At 45.0% G+C, this 20,005-nt stretch overlaps 1 protein-coding gene and 1 pseudogene across 22 annotated transcripts in view; one reads left to right on the forward strand and one right to left on the reverse strand.

Moving 5' to 3' along the window:
• Positions 1-20,005, forward strand: part of Eif4g3 (eukaryotic translation initiation factor 4 gamma 3) — a 233,280-nt gene that overhangs the window by 12,876 nt on the left and 200,399 nt on the right. The window lies entirely within an intron of this gene.
• On the reverse strand, positions 5,430-5,520 carry LOC114697261 (annotated as a pseudogene).

Below are 20,005 nucleotides of genomic sequence, written 5' to 3' on the forward strand. Positions count from 1 at the left end.
ACCCCAGGCTTGCCTAGAACTTGAGGTCCTCCCCGCTCAGCCTTCTGAGTGCTGGGCTTGCAGGTGTAGGCCACCCTCCACTTTTAAAAGGGTTAATTATTATGCATGTATGTGTGTTTTAGCTAGGTGTGCATGTGTGTGTAAAGGTAACTGAGACAGCCAGAAGAGGTATCAGATCACCTGGAGTAGGAGTTAATAGGTAGTTGGAAGCCACCTGACTGCCAGAGACAGAACTTGGGTCCCCTGGAAGAGCAAGAAACAAGTGCTTTTAACTGCTGAGTTCTCTCTCCTGCCCCTTTGAGTTTTTAGTTTTTTTTTTTTTTTTTTTTTCCCCCCCCCCCGAGACGGGGTTTCTCTGTGTAGCTTTGCGCCTTTCCTGGGACTCACTTGGTAGCCCAGGCTGGCCTCGAACTCACAGAGATCCACCTGGCTCTGCCTCCCGAGTGCTGGGATTAAAGGTGTGCGCCACCACCGCCCGGCCTGAGTTTTTAGTTTTTATCTACATTCTGAATTTAAGGCTTCTGTCAAATACAATCTCCCATTCAGCCTTTTCACATGTTAATGTTGTGTGTGCACTCAGGAAGCAGAGGCAGAGGCAGGTAAATGTCATGAGTTCAAGGCCAGGCTGGTCTACATTGGGAGTTCCAAATCAGTCAGGGCTGCATAGTAGGTGTTCTCTCAGAGAAGGAAGAGAGGTATTTGAATAACCGTGTGAGTTTAATAAAACATGGGCTTTATGGATTGTAGTCAGTGTGTAGTCATTCCACACACACACACAAAAGCTCTTCTCTTGAAATCTAAATAATAGAGCAGTAAGGTTATATCTACTTTTTAGTACGTCACTAATAAATATACAGAAGATGGGCTGGAGAAATGGCTTAGAGGTTAAGAGCACCGACTGCTCTTCCAGAGGTCCTGAGTTCAATTTCCAGCAACCACATGGTGGCTCACAACCATCTGTAATAAGGTCTGGTGCCCTCTTCTGGTCATACATGCTGTATACATAATAAATAAAAAAAATCTTTAAAAAAAGAAATATACAGGGGAAGTGGATCTTCATTAACCTGCAGAATTTTAATGCCATCAAGTATCTAATGATTAAAATTTTTGAATTCTTGAGGCTTAATTGAGGCAGCTGATACTCTCAATATTACATTGTCGCTCTTTCAGAAATAGAATTTGGAAGCAGTTCAACTTCCTGAGGTAACTTGTTTCTAAAGCTGACAGGAACGTGTGCCCTTAGCCTAGACCCTTCTCATGTGGTAGGTGGCTGAGTGTGCTGAGATCTTAGGCAACAGTAAAAACTGGGTGTTGGTGTGGAGAGTCAGTGATTTCATTCTTGATTAAAAAAAAAATTACAGAGGGGGTTCTGGAAAGGTGGCTCAGTGGTTAAGAGGGTCCTTAAGTTGCGTGACTCACAACTGCCTATAATTCCAGCTCCAGTGGATCCGATACCCTCTTCTGTCTTCTGAACACTCCTACATACATGACTTGTTTGTACACACATCCAAGTAATAAGAAAAGGAAGATAATATTTTTTAAGAATCATAAAGGTCGGGACATCTAAGTGTACCTTAGCTCAGCATTTAGAAAATTTAAAATATGTTTGAGTGAATTTAACAACAACAAATAAAGTGTTTGAGGCCAGATGTGGTGGCACACACCTTTAATCCCAGCACTCAGGAGGCAGAGGCAGGCAGAGCTCTGAGTTTGAGGCCAGCCTGGTCTACAGAGCAAGTTCAAGGACAGCCAAGGACTGTTACACAGAGAAATCCTGTCTTGAAAAACAAAACAAAAAAAAGTGAAGAGTAAACTTTGAAGTGTGTTTAAAGAGTCTTTCCATGAGCTGTTTTTTTTTTTTTTTTTCTTTTTTAAAATTTATTATTTTATATGTCTGGGTTATTTTGTCTGCACGTATATCTGTGTACCATGTTTGTGCCTGGTGTTCTTGGGGCAGAAGAGGGCATCAGATCCCCTGGAACTGGAGTTAGGATGGTTGTGAGCCATCATGTGGGTGCTGCGACTTGAACCCAGGTCTTCTGCAAGAACAGCAGTGCTCTTAGCCACTGAGCATCTCTCCTCTCCAGCTGTCCCTTTTTTAGGTTGAAAGGGAACTTGGGGGTTTTTGGAGTCAGCTTTCTGCCCCCGTCCTCCCTCTGCTTAAGAAGCTTAGTGAGGAAAGGGTTACTTGCCTAAGCATTTATTTTATGTAAAATCTGAGTGGTTTGAAAGCTTTTGTAACATTGACACATACCTCAGTGGGTACCCCTCCTTGTCTGTTCTCCTGATAAATGGTTATTCCACCTAGTTTCTGTTTTAGAACTTAGGAAATTGGAAGGCTTCATGCTATTTCTAGGTGTATTACTGAAATGCTTTGTGAGGTAGCCCTTTGTCCAATAATTTGTATTTAATCATTTATTTAGTTTTTTTTTAAGTTGTAAAGGTCTGTGACATTAACATGTGAACTGAAATAGCAAATTCTTGCCAACTCCCCTCATTTAAAAAGAACTATTGAACTGATTTTGCTTATTTACTTTTGGGATATGTGTTTCTGATGTGTGTTCATGTGTGTTTGTGTGAGTGTTGGTGTGCATGTCCATGATCCACTTGAGGAGTCTGGAAGACAGCCTTGGGTTTTGCCTTCCAGCTTGTTTGAGACAGGAACTCTGTTTGTGGCTGTGAATGTCAGGCTGGCGGGGCCATGGATGTCCTGGGATTCTCCTGTCTCCGCCCTTTCCCCGTAGGAGCCCTGGGCCTTTGAGTGGGTTCTGAGGACATGAACTCAGGTTCTCATACTTGCTTGACAGATGCTCTACCTGCTGAGCTCCCCGTCTAGCCGGAAACTAACTTCTAACTTACAGAAGGGTTGCTGGAGGAGTCGAAGGGCCCCTTGGCCTTGTCTTATCCTGTACCCACTTTGTTAATCTTAGCTTGTTTTATAACCTTAGCTGATCAGTAAGAGCAAGATGAGCGGGGCAGTGGTGGCGCATGGCTTTAATCCCAACGCTCAGGAGGCAGAGGCAGGCGGATCTCTGAGTTCAAGATCTCTGTAGACCAGCTTGGTCTACAGAGTAAGATCCAGGACAGCCAGCACTACAGAGAAACCCTGTGTGTTCTCTGGAAGAAAAAAAAAAAGGAGAGAGAGACAGACAGATAGACAGACATACATATGCTCACAGTTCACCAAGATAAGCTCCAGACCTCACTTGTCTTTTACTAGATTTTCTATTAATGTTCTTTTCTGTTCCAGAATCCTGCCTCTTTTTGTTGTCTCCTGGTGTCTTCCTCCTCCTCTACTCTGGTGCTGGGATCAAACCCAGTGCCTTATACTTGTTTGCCACTGAGCTATCTCCAGCCTGTTTAAAAAAAAAAAAATCTTTCTTCCATTTTAATAGCATGTTAGTTATAATAACGGATTTCATTATGCCTGTTCGTACATGTACATAATGTATTTTGGTCATAATCACCTTCCTCCCAGCTCCTTTTTGTCCCTTCCTACTCCTTTGAATCTGTTCCTCTCTTTTATGTCTTTATTTACATGTATTTACAGTGTGTGTACATGTATGTGGGTGCATGAGTGCTGTAGTGCACATGTGGAGGTAAGAGGACAGGATACAGAAGCTGGTTCTCTCCATCCACAGTGAGGGCTCAGGGATTAAACTCTGGCTCTCAGTCTTGGTGGCAGGTGCCCTTACCTGCTGAGCTTCTAGGTTCTCATGTCTAATTTTTAGTGACCTGATGAGTTTCATTATAATTGTTTAACGATTCATTTTAAAATTGTGTGTGTGTGTGTACTCATATATAGGCAGGTGCTAGAATAGGGAGCAAGGAGTTACAGTTGGTTATGAGCTGGCAAGACATCTGGCTGCCTGTCACCATGCTGGGAAGCGAACTCTGGTCCTCTGGAAGACCATCACGTGCTTTTTGGTTTTTCGAGACAGCGTCTCTCTGTGTAGCTCTGACTGTTCAAGAACTCGCTCTGTAGACCAAGCTGGCCTTCCTTGAACTCACAGAGATCGAGTGCTGAGATTAAAGGCATGTTCCACTATCACCTGGCCATCAAGTGCTCGTAAGCTGAGCCATGCCGGCTGGTTCTTGTTAAAGTTTACAGGAGCCTTAGTGGGTTGGTGGGAGTTTGTATATAGGAACATCCCGCACCTTACTGTGTGTGTGTCCGCCCGCTTGCGCGTGCGTGTACATGTAGAGGTCAGAGGTCACCATTGTGTGTCTTCCTCTGTCACTTACCAGCTTACCTTTGAGACAGGTCCTATCACTGTACTTGCACTCACCGATTAGCTAGACTGACAGGTCAGTAAACTTGGGGTGGGGGTGGGGTCGCAGATGTGCATCATTAGGCTTGGGTTTTTCTTGTGTCTTGGTCTGAGCTTGGTCCTCATCTTTGTAGTGCAGGTGCTTTACTGAGTAGGACATCTCACCAACACTGTAGTATGCTTTTGGAGTTCATCGGATTGGTTAATTTCCCTCCTAGGTGTTTTTACCCATAATGTTTAAAGCAGAGAATTGTGCTTTGGGAAAAACTACTCAGATCACTCTTTTGACTCCTGACTTGAAATATAAAAATAATATTGAAGGGCTAGGACTGTAGCTTATGTACTAGAATGCTTGCCTAGAATGACAAAGCCCTAAGTTTGAACCTACCACCATGTAAAATGGTTGGGGCAGTGTACTCCTAGGGAAAATAGAAAGGAGGATCAGGAGTTCATGGTCATCCTTGGCTATAAAAGAAGTTAGAGACCATGCTGGATTAAAATCTTCCTTCAAAGCCTGGTGGTGGTGGTGGTGGTGGTGGTGGTGGTGGTGGTGGTGGCGGCGGCGGCGGCGGCACACACCTTTAATCCCAGCACTTAGGAGACAGAGTTGAGCGTATCTATATGAGTTACAGGCCAGCCTGGTTTACAAAGTGAGTTCAAGGATGGCCAAGTCTATACAGAGAAACTCTGTTTACAAAAACTTAAAAAAAAAAAAAAAAAAAGTAATCTTCCTTCAAGTATGGAATGGTTTATATTTTATTTTCTTCCTCTAAATTTTTAAGGAAATGGATGTTTGGATTTTTAGAAATCCTTTGGTTCTAATTGCATGTATCTCTTAATTGCATGTATCTCTTATGTCCTCTCTGTACAAGGCTGTTGCCTAGCGTGTGGGGAACTTGGTTCATACATGCCGAGAGAGCACCGTGCTCTGAGCTGCATCTCCAGCCTGAAAGCTGAATTTTGGTTTGTTTTTATTTTGAGGTGAGGTTTTACTCTGTAGCGCAGATTGACTTGGAGTGCAGTATTTAGCAGGCTGGCCTCATATAGTACAGCTGTTTGCTCAGCTTCCCAAGTGCATTTTCACAGTGGGAAGTCATTTGAAAAACAGACTCTTTCCCCAAGGGAATTCAATTGTTCATTGATTGCGCATGGTAATGGAAAAATATGTAATTTGTGTGTCATCCTTGTGCAGGGGCCATGCTACCCTGCATCGGTCCAGTTTTAGTATGTGTGTTGCTGAAGTGAGCACTTGAGAGATCTCATTGTACAGACTAGGCTGGCCTTGAACTTGCTAAGGTAGCCCTGTCTGGTCTTGGACAGGTTTGTAGCTCTGACTGTCCTTGTGCACTGACCCTACAGTCTCTTGGGTGCTGGGATTATAGGCTCAGCACTGTCTGGCTGCCTTCAGAATCCTTTCCCCAGGAATACATTCCTTCTGTAAAAGGATGTGTTGGCCTCAGCTTCCGGAGGCCTGGGGCTGGTGGCAGGAGCACACACTGGAAGCTCCTGTGCGTCTGGAGAGCTGTAGCCTGAGTCTTACACTGAGGGCTGGGTTCAGGTGTCACCTGAAGTGGCCCTTCTTCAGTGAAGTCATTTTTATTCAGACTGCTTAAAAGTGCTAGAGAGAGAGAGAGAGAGAGAGAGAGAGAGAGAGAGAGAGAGAGAGAGACAGAGAGAGACAGAGAGAGACAGAGAAGGGGAGAGGAGAGAGGGGAGGAGAGAACGTGAGCGCGGGCGAGAGCGCGCGGAAGCAGCAAAGCAGCTTTTTCATAACTGTACATAGCTCCTTTGAAAAGCTTTCTTTTACGTGTGTGTGTGTGTGTGTGTGTGTGTGTGTGTGTGTGTGTGTGTGTGGTGGCACATGTGCTTGTGTGTCAACCTGCATACGGCAGTGAGAGGTAGACATTGGCTAACGCTCGTTAATCCATCCTTACGTTTACTTCAGGCGTTGTCTGGTGTGCCTGGCTTGGAGGGCAGTTGTTTGGGTACTAGGGATTAGAGCAAAGGAAGCAAAAGTCCATTACATGTGTGCTTACTGTTGAGGGGTAGAGAAGAAATCCCTGTCTCCTCTGTATCAAGCAGACAGTTGAGAGAGCTGACGTGTTCTCCCAGGGGAGTTGGCAGAGCTGAGCCTTGCCAGTCATTGAGAGCTAGAGGACAGGAAGTAGGATTTTTGTTATCAAAAGGCCATCCCCAGGTGAGTGAAGTGTCACGAGCCTTTGGAGTCATGCTCATCAGTTAGAAAATGGTCCATGGTGAATTTGCTGTGGTCAGAAGACCGACTGGTGGAAAGCATTGAAAGTTTCACGTGTGGGCGGTTTAGGAGGCCCTTGGGCTGTCTAGTTGTGGAATCTGCTTTTCTCCCATGTTTGTTGAGGTTTTTATTTTATGTGTGTGAGTGTTTTGTCTCCATGTATGTACCTCATGCATGCCTAATAATGCCTGCAGAGGTTGGAAGAGGGCATAGGACCCCTTGGACCTTGGAGTTAAGGATGGGTTGTGAACTGTGTGGGTGCTGGGAATAGAACCTGGGTCCTCGGTAAGAACAGCCGGGGCTCTTCTGAGCTATCTCGCCTGCCTCCTACTCCTAGCTTTGGAGACGAGAATGATGCTGTCATTGAATGAATAAAGGAAAGTAGAGAATTTGTGTTCATCCTTTGAGAGAAGACATCTATTCAGTTTAGGATATCTTGGGCTTGAAGTGAGCGTAACATTCAGTTCATCTAGGAAGTGGAGATACCTGAAGGGGTTTGCAGTGAGAAGGAACGGTGTGAGCAGGAAGGGTTGGAAAACAAGCCTATGATGATGTCAGCACAGTGGAAAGGTGAATGTTTTGAGGAGTCTGCGCTGTGGCTGGTGATGTGATGAGGAAGCTGTAGCCAGTCGGGACAGCTGTGAAAGCTTTCCCCTTATGGAGTCTGAGAGTGATGGGACTTTACAGGAAGCTTAACACTGCATTAAAGACGGGGCTGACTGGAGAAGAAGTCTGTTCTTGTTTCAAGTGCCTTGGTTGTGCCTTGTCCGAAGCCAGTTGCTTCAATAGTTTTATCTAACTATGTCTTTATTTTCTGCAATCGCATTTCATACTTAAAACTTTAAAAATAAATTACTTAATCCCAGGTAATAGTTACTATAAATAACTTTATTAACTATTATTATTAACTTTATAGTTATTCATTCATTCATTCATTCATTCATTCATTTATTCATTCATTCATTCATTCATTCATTCATTCATTCATTCATTCAGAGACAGGGTCTCTTTATATAGCACTATCTAGCCTGTAACTATCTATGTAGACCAGGGTGGCCTGGAACTCAGATTTGCATGCCTTTGCCTCTCTCCCGAGGGCTATGATTTAAGGTGTGTACCACCATGCCTGGCTGAAATCATTAATTTAAATTCACTATATATACTTTTTTTGTTATTTGTTTTTGACAGGGTCTTATATATCACATGCTGACCTACAACTCACTCTGTAGCCAAGTTTGGTTTTGAACTGATCATCCTTCCTCAGCCTCCTCCTCAGTGCTGAAATTATAAGCTTGAGCCACCATTCTGGGCTGAATCCATCCCTCCTTCCTTCCCTCCCTGTCCTCCCTTCACATGTGAGTGTACAGTGTGCTTACTTAAGAGGATGCTTGTAGAGGTCAGAGGCTGAGGCTGGAGCTCACTGTTTTGGTTAGCCTAGCTGGCCAGCAACCCCTTGGGATCCATCTCTTTCTGGCCATTAGTACAGGCCTACACTACCACACCCAGCCTTTATGTGACTGTTGGAGATCTGAACTCAGGACCTTGTACTTGCACAGTGACTTTACATTGGCCTTTCTCCCTAGCCCCAAATCCACATCGAATGTTGTTATTAATTCCTGGTTTTGTGTGTGTGTGTGTGTGTGCACGCGCGCGTGCGCGCGCATGCTTATGGGCCACGGCACACTTGGTTCTGAACACTCAGGCTTCCAGGCTTGTGTGGTGGCTGCTGTAACCTGCTGAGCCCTATCTCTGGCCCCACATTTTTTGATAAAAGATCTTTAAATGCTAATGAGGAATGAAGTGCAGTTGATAATGTTAAGTGTTATATCCTGGCAGCCAGGACCCTGAATATTCACTCTAATCCCAAGCTGTACCCTCCCTCGTCCCTCACCCTTAACTGATCAGGCTTTATATTTATTTTATTTTATTTTCTTGAGGCAGGATCTCACTGTATAACACTGGCTGGCTTGGACACAACATCTCTGTAGACCAGGTTGGCCTCAGAACTCAGCGATCTGCCTGCCCCTACCTCTCTAGCCCTGGGCAAGACTGATGATCAGCTTTAAGCAGGAGGAGCTATTGACACTCAGCTGGTCTCATGCCTCATGGTTGATGGCTAATTTCTAGGCTCTTTTCTTTTTTTTTAAGTGGGGTTTGGGACACTGGTCCTGAGCTCTTGAGCTCCTGAGAGCCTCTTGCCCTGCCCATTGTGTGTAGAAGTAACCGTCTTATTCAGTAAGAAACACAGAGCCAATGCAAAGATGAAAGCCCAAGAGGTCAGAGCTAAGAGCCTTATCCTTCACTGCTGCAGCTATCCTCTTCAGCCAAGAGAACTACTTCCTGTGTGTTTGTCTTTATAAAGACTTTCTGTTCTGCCTTCTCATTGGTTGTAAACCCAACCACATGACCACCTCGTCACTGCCTGTCTGTACAGCCCTCCAGGTCTTCTATGGTTGGTATTGAGATTAAAGGCGGGTGTCTCCATGCTGGCTGTATCTTTGAACACACAGAGATGCGCCTAGCTCTGCCTCCCAAGGGCTGGGATTAAAGGCGTGCACTACCACTGCCCAGCTTCTGCGATGGCTTGCTATTCGTTCTGACCCCCAGGCAACTTTATTTATTAACATACAAATAAAATCACATTTCAGTACAAATAAAATATCACCATAATTGTGTATGAAGTCATTCTGTTGAAAGTGAAAACTTGGAAAAGTGGGTTTGGAGAAGGAAATCTTACGGCACAAGGATTCTTAAAGATGACCGCTTTTGGCTCTGAGAAGTGAAACTGAGTGGCGAGCATTCAAAAGCAGACAAGAGAGTTTCACTGAGTGGCTGGCTCAGGGTGCTTTGTGACAGAAAGTGGCTGTCACAAAGAGATTAGCAATTCCCATTTCACCCACTTGTTTTCAGTTCCTCTCTTTGTATTTTAAGTAGTTTAGTGCCCTTGATGTCGTTTTGTGTGTTGCTGAAGCACTTTGCCGTGTCTGAGAACGAAGTCTGTCTACGCAGAGCTGGGTTTATTGCCACTAGAGGCAGACTTCTAGTGGTAAAGGTTGGTTGTTGAGTGTTCACTTACCTGCTTTGTGGTCCACAGAGCTTCAGAAATGATGAGTCCTTTGAACCAGTGACCTGGTTGGTGGCTAAATGTGTTAGTTGTGCTTGGGAAAGGAGATTGTTCGCAGCGTTTTCAGAGTTATTCACTAAGCTTGATTCTTCTTAACTCTTTAATAAGGAGAGTGGGACTTGCTGACAGTGGGTAGCTCTACAAGCCTGTGAAGCCCGACAGCATGTTCAGCAATGTAAACAATGGCAGCTGTCTTTTGCTGGCATCTCTGTTGTCCAAAGTGTAATGAAACCGCTTCTCACCAGTGGCTTCACCTGCTGACTCATCTGCCAGCCTCGGACCGCTCCCAGCAACCAGCATCATTTTATGTTGGGATTGAGAATACAGAGCACTGGACTCTTCAGGGTGGAATAGGTCATGAAATCCTCTTGGCTGTCAGAAGGGCATGTTACTGTGGCGGGCGCCACAGTTGGGTTAGAATTAGCACTGCTGGGCTTGAGAGCATATAAAGTCTGTGAAGGAGCCAGGATGTCCGTCTAGGAACCCTGGAGATGAAACTTTTCAGACTCTTCAGACGGTGTCCGAAAGTTGCTTGGTGCAGGAGTAGCATACGGTTATTGCCTCTTGTATACCTCAGGAGGACCGTGGGATGAAGGGAAGAGGGACCACTGTGCCAGGAAGACTGTAACGAGAGAGGAGCGGGAAACAGTGGGACATGTAGGAATCAACACGACAATATGTGTATAAGCTTATTTACCTGGCAATTTTTTTGAAATTTTACTATTTATTTTATTTTATCTTTTTTTTGTTTGTTTGTTTGTTTTTTGAGACAGACTTTCTCTGTGTAGCCCTGGCTACCCTGGAACTCGCTCTGTAGACCAGGCTGGTCTCAAACTCACAGAGATCCACCTGCCTCTGCCTTCCCGAGTGCTAGGATTAAAGGTGGGCAGCTCCCGCCTGGCTGTTTATTTTACTTTTATTTTATGTGTATGGCTGTTTGCCTGAATGTTCGCCTGTGTACCACATCCATGCAGTGGTTGAGGAGGCCAGAAGAGGGTGTCAGATCACCTTGTACTGGAGTTTGTAAAGGGTTGTGAGCTTCCACATGGGTGCTAGGGGTTGAAACTGGGTCCTCTGGAAGAACAGCCATTGCTCTTAATCATTGAGCCTCTTCTCCAGTCGCAGGCATTCATTCATTCATTCATTCATTTATTTATTTATTTATTTATTTATTTATTTATTTATTTATTTGAGGCAGGAGTTCATTGTGTAACCCAAACTGGCCTTGAACTGGGGATCCTCATTCTCCCCATTGCTGGTCTTACAGTTTCACCCGATACTTGATAATGCTTTTTTAAATGTGTTAGCACTTCCGTCAGTGGTTTAGGTTTTTTTATCTTTAGAGATAGGCTTTCTGTTATAACCTGCCATCAAACTCACCTCCTAGTTCCTCAGCTTTCCCAGTGCATGGAAGTCCACTGTTACTTTGAGCTTTACTGCAGTTTAGAGGTCCTTGACTGTTGTCACTAACAGATGTGAGTGTGCAGAACCTCCTCCGTGTACTTTTAATTCCTTCATCCTTGAGTCTTGGGGTGGGGCTTGGAGATGCCCAGATGCTCAGAGGGCTGGACCAGGTTTTTGTTTTGCTTTGGCTTTCCTGGAACTGCTCACTCTGTAGACCAGGCTGGCCTTGAACTCAGAGTTCTTCCTGCCTCTGCCTCCCAAGTGCTGGGATTAAAGGTGTAAGTCATCACTACCCGGCTCAAATTTTATTTTTAAAATATGCCAGTGAGGAGGAGCCAGTGAGATGGTTCAGTAGCTTGGGACCTAATTCCATCCCCAGAATGTGGAAGGAAAGGATTGACCACACAAAGCCCTCCTCTGACCTTTGTGTAAGTGCTGTGGCCCGTGCACCTAGCAGACTCATACACACCCAGGGTAACAAGGAATTATAAGGGTAGAAAAAGTGCTTTATATATTAGTGTGCAGAGGCTTGTTTAGTGAGTTAGGTAGTTTTTACATAACAAGTGATACTTGTTTAATTACATACTGCTTTCCTGGTGCTGGGGTTTGAACCAGGTCCTGGTGTGTGTGTGCTAGGTGAGGGTTCTACCGCCGAGCCGCATCCTCAGTCCTCATGTACTGCTTTTTAATTACAAACATGATCGTACCTTGTCTTGAAAAATTAAATAAACCTCATTCGACTCTATAAGGGCCTATATTTGTAAGACAGATTAAGTTATATTGATTGTTTTTAAGAGCAAAAAGAGGATTTAAAATAGCATTCATGGAGATTCACCAGGGAATTGAGGGAGAGGAAGAGGAAGGCTTCCACCTCTGATCCTGCTTCCTCTCACAGCACTTGTTGGATTTTCTGTTTGGTTTTTAAGTGCTGGGAACATTGTTCAGTGTTAGAGTGCTTTTTTTTTTTTTTTCCCCTTCAAGGCAGCGTTTCTCTATGTAGTTTTGGTGCCTGTCCTGGGTCTCACTCTGTAGACCACGCTGGCCTCAAACTCACAGAGATCCTCCTGGCTCTGTCTCCTGAGTGCTGGGATTAAAGGCGTGCGCCACCACCACCCGGCAGAGTGCTTTCTTAGTATGGACAAGGCCCTGGGTTTGATCTCTAGCACTGAACCTCCATCCCAAAACAATACGGAAAACCTGTAAACAGAAACCCAGCTCGTCAAGTGTCATTGTAGCCACACTCTGCTGGTACATTGCCATCGAGGAAATAGTTGAAAGTTGCACATGTGATATAAAGGAAGGCTGTATTTTTAATGACGTGAAGGAATGCAGTGTTTGTGAGACACTATGTTCAACAGCTTCCTTTTCAGAGTCCTTTGCCGTTCTGTTCTTCTGTCCTGCCTTCCAGCTGGAGCTCAGCAGAGCTGAACCAAAAATGGCTGCTACTGCAGTAAGGGCTGGTACAGGACTCGGCTGTGCTTTCTGGGAGGAAGCAGGAGGAGGAGCTGAGGGGACAGTGCCCTGGGTTAGGATTCTTTGAGTCATTGTTGCCAGAATGGGGGTTGCTGGAGGGAGAGTGTGTAGAGATGCTGCAGTTGGGAGGAAATGCCACTAGTATTGGGATTTATGGTCTCAGCAAGGGACCCACCCCTTCTCTGCCGCAGCAAGAAACCTCGGCAGATGCTGTCGCTCACCGAGCAGTGTTGGCTGCCGCCGGAAGCAGCAAGGCGTACCTGTCTGGCAGATGATGACAGCAGTGTGCAGAATGATGCAGATTGCTGATTAGTTGGTGAATTGGATGAAATGCAAATGGTTATTAAGAGTGAAGTGAGTGGCAAATGGGACAGAATTAAATAGGTCTCTTCTGGTGTGCAGCTGGGGTGAGGAATACTTCGACCTCAGAAAGAAGCCCCAGGTGAGAGGGGGGTGTGGTGGATTTGGGAATTGAAGTTGCTCTTTGTATCCCTGGGACACTCCCCAGACAGATACACTGCCTGGTGGATGGATGTGTTTTTGCCTGCCTGAGTTCTTGTTCTTTTTGTCTGTGACTTGACAGACAGGATGTGATGTAGGACACCAGGGTCGGCTGGTTACCAACCAGGAGGAAATAATGTATCTCCATGGGCAGTAAGACACTCTCATCTTAAAACCAGAAAGGCTTTTCCTCTTTAACATTTTGTGTGTGTGTGTGTGTGTGTGTGTGTGTGTGTGTGTGTGATGCGTGTGATGCATGTGTGTGCAGATGTTTTTGCTTGTGTCTGTATAGGTCAGAGGTCTTTCTCTGTGGCTGTCCAGTAGTTTTGCTGGGACTGTCTCTGTGCAGATGATTGTCAGTATTTCAGATATTTCCTTAGTAAAGATTTCTGGAGCACAGAACATTACAGCAGTTCCTCTCCCAGCTGTTCTCACTTCCCAATGGGACCCCAGGGTTGGCTTTACGTGCACAGCATTTTTACTTCAGTTACTGGAATTAAATTTTTTGTGTGTGCTGTTGAAGGATCAAACCCAGGGCCTCTCTCGTGCCAGGGAAGTGCTTTGTGGCAGAGCTGCTCCCAGCCACATTTTAGGAATGCAGTAGTTGAAAGGGATGCACTGATTACATTCGCTTTTCTCAGAGCCAGGTAGAGAGGGCCCGTGGGTGTAGCACGGCCACTAGTGCCCAGCCACAGCCGCTTTTCCGTTTCCTTAGTTATCTAAAGCACTCAGTTCCGTGAAAGGGACCAAAGTGCATGCATTCCTGCACAAGATGCACGTTCAATGCTAATTAAAGAATAAGACATCTGGGCTGGTGTCCTTTAATCCCAGCCCCAAGGAGACAGCTAGAGGCAGGAGAATCTCTGTGAATGTAAGGCCATCCTGGTCTACATAGCGAGACCCTGTCTCAGAAAACCAAACCAAACCAAACCAAAATAAACAGATTTCGTCTTCTTCTTATTTGTTATTAATTACTATGATTCTTTAAAATGTAATGTGTCCCTCTGTGTCTCAGTCACTGTTCTATTGCTGTGAAGAGATGCCGTGACCAAGGCGGCTCTAACAAAAGAAAGTAACCGATTCACAGGCAGAGTGTGGCACTGTGGGCACGCTGGGCCTGGCATGGGCTTTTGAAACCTCAAAGCCCATCCCCAGTGACACCTCCACCAAACATTCATGAGCTTGGGACCAGTCATTCGGATGTAAATGACGGGGTTGGGGGGGGCTTTATTACTGAAACCACTACAGTGTGACCCATCTGTCTCCATCTCCCCAGTGCTGGGACTTTCGGCCTCTACCCATACACCTGCTTTTGTGTTTTTGTTAAGAGACAGGGTCTCTACCTAGCCCTGGCTGTCGTGGAATTCGTATGTAGACCAGGATGGCCTTGAACTCACTGAGAGCTGTCTGCCTCTGCCTCGAGTGCTGGGTTTAAGGCAAGTGCCACTACGCCTGACTTTTTTTTTTTTTTTTTTTTTTTTAAGTGTGTGTTCTAGGGGATGAACTCAGGTCCTTGTGAATGCAAGACAAGCCCTTCCTGACTCAGCTTTCCTCTCCAGAATTTATTAATTGTCCTCAAACTGAGAGGTAGCTAACTGTACTTGAAAGCCCCTCCTTATCTGAGTGTTGTGGTTTGTGCACAGGAGGCTGAACCTTGGCTGGGGAGGTCTAGGCTAGCCTGGCTGGGTATCTAGTGAGACTGTATGTCAGCTCTTCTTGCTAAAAACCTTGAACATTACTTCCCTTTGGGTGATGTTACAGCAGTCGTTTTTTATTTTAGTAGCTATTAACCTGTTTTTATTCTTATTTATACAAAGTTTAATCAGAGCTTCAAAGCTTTTACAAAATAGAGAAATAAGGAGCCATCTTGCATCATAGTCTATCAGTGCCTTTTTTTTTGCCTTTGCTGTCCTAGAACTCAGGGTGTAGACCAAACTGGCCTCAGCTTAGTAGAGATCTGTCTGCCTCTGCCTCCCTTGTGCTGGAACTGTAGGCAAATTCTGGCATGCCCAACTTTGTGTCTGAAGCTTGAAGAGGCTGTTGTATAGTTTTAACATGGAGTGTGCCGTTTGGAAAATGGCTTGCTTGGTTTTATGGTTCTGTCGAGTGTTGTTGCGTCATTGTGTAGACTTGGGGTCCTGGGTTTTAGGGAAGAGTGTATTTCCATGCACAGGCTGCTGCTGCTTTCCTTCAGCTCCCGGTCCGAGCCTGTGGAGAGGAAGGGCGGCGCTCAAGCTCACCTTTGTGAGCGATCCACATATGTCTAGACAACATTCTTCTTTACAGGGAAAAGCACATTCCTTTTCTTTGTTTTCCGTGACAGGATTTCTCTCTTTAGCTCTGGCTGTCCTGGAACTCACTGTGTAGACCAGCCTGGCCTCAAAGGACAGTCAGGGCTACAAAGAGAAACCCTTTCTCAAAAAAACAAAACAATAAAAAAAGATGCACTTGCAATTTCAGCATTTGGGAGACTGAATTATGAAGTCTGAGAATTGGAGGGCAGTGAGCTACACAGCAAAACTGAGTCCCCCTACCCCCCTAAAAAGGGGGGCAGACCTGAATTAGTTTTCAAAGCTGTGGGTGATAGGTAGAAAAAGATCTCTGGTTTAGAAAGTTAGAAAAAAAGAAAGAAAAAGAAAGAGAAAGAAAGAAAGAAAGAAAGAAAGAAAGAAAGAAAAAGAAAGAAAGAAAAAGAAAGAAAGAAAGAAAAGAAAAGAAAGAAGAAAGAAAGAGCAGCTATTGTGAGTTGGGTATTAATTTTTTTAGAAGTTTATTTAGTATGTATATAGTATGCCTGCAGGCCAGAAGAGGGCACCAGATCTCATTACAGATGGTTGTGAGCCACCATGTGGGTGCTGGGAATTGAACTCAGGACCTCTCCAGTGCTCTTAACCTCTATCTCGCTAGTCCCGAATTGGATGTTAATTTAGGTCTTAAATATTACATGTGATATTAAATTGTGGGTTGCATAGTTATTGGCAATATTTTTTCTTAAAGTTCTTTTATTATGATTTTTTTCATGTGTGTATGTGGCACTTGTGTACTTGTAGAGACAACGCTGTGGAATTGGTTCCCTTTCACATTTATCTGGGTTCTTGGGATTGAAGTTGGTTCTTGGGATTGAAGTTGGTTCCCAGACTTGGCGACAAGCATGGTCACTCACTTCGCCACCTTGCCAGCCCCTGTTAGTGATACTTTGGGGAGTATTGCGTGTTAGATGCAGAACTGAACTGATTTCATTTCTCAGTGGGTGTGCCCTTCAGTTTTTATTTCTGCATTACTTTTGACATCCTCCTAGGACATTATTACCCGCATGCAGTTAGTCAGGCTAACAAACTAATGGCCGCCACCGACAGCCACTACCCATTTTCCTTCCATTATAAAGTCAACTTTCTTCTCCTTTGGTGGTGTTGGGTGGGAATCAGGCTAACAGCCCCACACATGCCTGGCAAGTGCTCTGCTCCTGAGCTCTCCTGTTGTGGGCTTTCTTAGTTTGCAGTTTCTTCTGGAGGAACTTTGTGCAAACCAGTAAGATGTAGCATTCTTTGAAATTCTGTAAGCCTGCAAACCATGAACAAAAGATGTGAGTGCTGCAGGAGTGAATGTATTAGCAAATTCCCTGGTGTAACACAGAAGTGTTTCTTTTAATCTGAGTATCCCTAATTAGCATGGTATCCACTCCTAAGCCACTGTGGCCCTTGGGTGTATTCCAGTTAGCAGGAAGGAGAAGGGGAGGACAAGAATCGCCTGGTGTCTCAGCACACCTGCCCGAGCTCCTTCGACCCTCTTGTTTTTATCAAGGAAATTGGGGAGAAGCAGAAGTTGGGGGCAGCTAGCAGACTTAAGTGGGGAGGAGTTCATTGAGAATGTACACCTGGCATTGATGGGCTCATCATATGTGAGTCAGGGGTGCCCAGGCCTGACTCATCCTTTGCTTGTTACAGACTATTCCTTCTGCAGCTTTCTGGGAAATAGATGACAAAGATACCTGCCAAGACTAGATTAGCTTTAAATTATTTTTTTGTCAGACATACATTCATATGAATGAAATAGTTACACAGTGGTTCATTAAAATGGAAACAAAAGAAGCCTGCTGTGTATCTGCTAGCTGTTGAACAGGATTGTGAATGAAGTCGTTTTTTGAGATGTAGTCTGGCAAAATCCTTTTTCTTCCAGCCCACATGCTCACATGTAAAAGAATTTTAAACAGTATAATTGAGTCATAACCCAAATAACAGAATTACATCTTAAGAGTGTATTTGATTCAAGTTTATGGTACTTAGTAATTCACCAATAAAGACCTTGTTAGACTGTCCAGGAACAGTCTAATACTTGTGAACTCAGATGCACGTAGGCTTGGTTTCTCAAGAGCTTCTCAGCTGCTGTTAAGTTACCGCTTTATTTCTGGTCTGCCTGATTTTTAAAAAATGGAGTATTTTTGAAATCTAACTTTTCATTGTTTAAAAGACTCCAGTTAGATAGGTATAGGTCAAAATGAGTTGTGGGTACCATCTTTTGTTTGCATTGCTGGGGGACAAATTCTAGGACAAACTTTACACCAACTGGGCGAGCACTCTTCCACTGAACTAAGTTCCCCAGCAACAAGGTCTCATGATATAAACCAGGCTAACCTCCAGCATGGTGTGTCTGTTTCTGGCTTCTGAGGCTGGTCTATGAATTATATATATATATAATATACATATATATATATATATATATATGGATTATAGCTTTTGGTTTTTGTATTTTGGTTTTTTTTTTTTGACAGGATTTCTCTGTGTAGCCCTAGCTGTCCTGGAACTCACTCTGTAGCCCAGACTGGCCTCAAAGTCACAGAGATCCGCCTGTCTCTGTCTTCCAGGTGTTGGGATTAAAGGTGTGCGCCACCACTTGGTTTATGCTTCCGTCTTGATGACTGACGCTCATTTCCTTGAAGTAGCTGTAATGTGCTAGTCAATGGGGTACAACACTGTCATTTAGAAAGCAGAGTTTGTGCTTGACCTCAGCTGCTTGTGAAATGTAGTGCTACTGTGGTCAGCAAGATGGCTCAGCTGGTAAAGGGACCGACCGGCCACCAAGCCTGATGACCCAGGTTCCATCCCTGAGATCCAGATGGTGGACGGAGAGAATCTAACTCTGCAATTTGTCTTCCGATTGCCATACCACATGCATGTGGCACCCCTTCCACAAGTAAACAAATAAATTCAATAATAATAATTAAGAAATCCCTGTTCTTAGATTTACTCTGGTCAATTATATTAGTCAATTCTGGAACATTGTCATTTTGTGTAATAGGATTTTTTATTTTGTTTTGGGGCAAGTTAAAATGCTTACATGCCAAATATATAAAACAAAACAAAACAAAACTTGTTTCATTATTTAGAGAACAGTATTCATCCTCTTTTACTCTTTGTGGTCCTGTGGAGCCTTTGATAGGCTGTATAAAATGCTCTACCCTTAAGGAGTGGTTTCCACAGTTTCCCTGGATGGTCTTGAACTTGTAACTCAGGAAGACATTGACTTTGCAGTCCTCCTGCCTGAAGTAGCTGGGTTTATAGACTCCCTAACCTTGGCCCCTGTACTCCCACTTTCCTTGCCTGTCTCCTTCCTCCTTTCCCTTTTCCCTTCTGCCTTTCCCTTCCTTCCCTTGATGGCACCCCAGAGCCTTGGCATAGCCCTGAGCCGCTAGTTTTTTTTCCCTGGAGCTGAGGATCGAACCCAGGGCCTTGCTCTTGCTAGGCAAGCACTCTACCACTGAGCTAAATCCCCAACCCCTGAGCCCCTAGTTTTAAGTGCTTTAGTTTTCTTACAGTATTTGGAATTACAGTTTGGATAGAAAGAATCAGAATTTAATGGGAAGGGTTTTTAGAAGAATTTTTGATTGTTTGGACCTTTCTGGATTTTTTTTTAAAACTGCATTTCAAGGCTGGAAATGTTTGTTTGTTTGTTTTGTCCTGGTTAGATTTTTTTTTTTTTTTTTTTTTTTTTGGTCAACTTGACATAAGCCAACAGTCATCTGGGAAGAAGGAGCCTATATTAGAAAATGCCTCCGTTAGGTTGACTCGAGACAAGTCTAGGAAGCATTTCTTGATTAAAGCTGATATGTAAGAGCCCCGCCCACTGTGGACTGTGTCCCCCCTCCAGCAGATGGTCCTGGGTGGATGATAAAGTAGGCTGAGCAATCTGGGGAGAAAGCCAGGGAGCAGGGTTGGTCTATGGTCTGTGCTTCACAGTAAGCTATAAACTACAACCCTCTTCTCCCCAAGTTTCAGTTGGTCATGGTGTTTCACAGCAGTAGAAACCTCAGTTAGATACTGAGTTTCAAGGAAAGTTATCTGTCGACTCTCTTTAGTTTGTACACATAGCGTTCATTGTGTTGATAATGACTGCCACACTGGTCATTTGGAAAGTCTTGGCTGCATATGAAATTCTGGATTGATGGATTTCCTCTCACTGTTTGAGGCACCTGAGACGCATCTGAGGAGGCCTGCCGCAGCCTCTCTCTCCTGCAGCATCTGAGGGGGTCTGCTGCAGCCTCTGTCTCCTGCAGCATCTGAGGGGGCCTGCCGCAGCCTCTGTCTCCTGCATCTGAGGAGGCCTGCTGCAGCCTCTGTTTCCTGCAGCATCTGAGGGGCCCTGCTGCAGCCTCTGTTTCCTGCAGCATCTGAGGGGGCCTGCCGCAGCCTCTGTCTCCTGCAGCATCTGAGGGGGTCTGCCGCAGCCTCTGTCTCCTGCAGCATCTGAGGGGGCCTGCTGCAGCCTCTGTCTGTCTCCTGCAGCATCTGAGGGGGCCTGGTGCAGCCTCTGTCTGTCTCCTGCAGCATCTGAGGGGGCCTGCCGCAGCCTCTGTCTCCTGCATCTGAGGGGCCCTGCTGCAGCCTCTGTCTGTCTCCTGCAGCATCTGAGGGGGCCTGCTGCAGCCTCTGTCTCTCTCCTGCAGCATCTGAGGGGGCCTGCTGCAGCCTCTGTCTCTCTCCT

Source organism: Peromyscus leucopus, chromosome 2, assembly GCF_004664715.2.
Source record: "Peromyscus leucopus breed LL Stock chromosome 2, UCI_PerLeu_2.1, whole genome shotgun sequence".
Taxonomy (NCBI): domain Eukaryota; kingdom Metazoa; phylum Chordata; class Mammalia; order Rodentia; family Cricetidae; genus Peromyscus; species Peromyscus leucopus.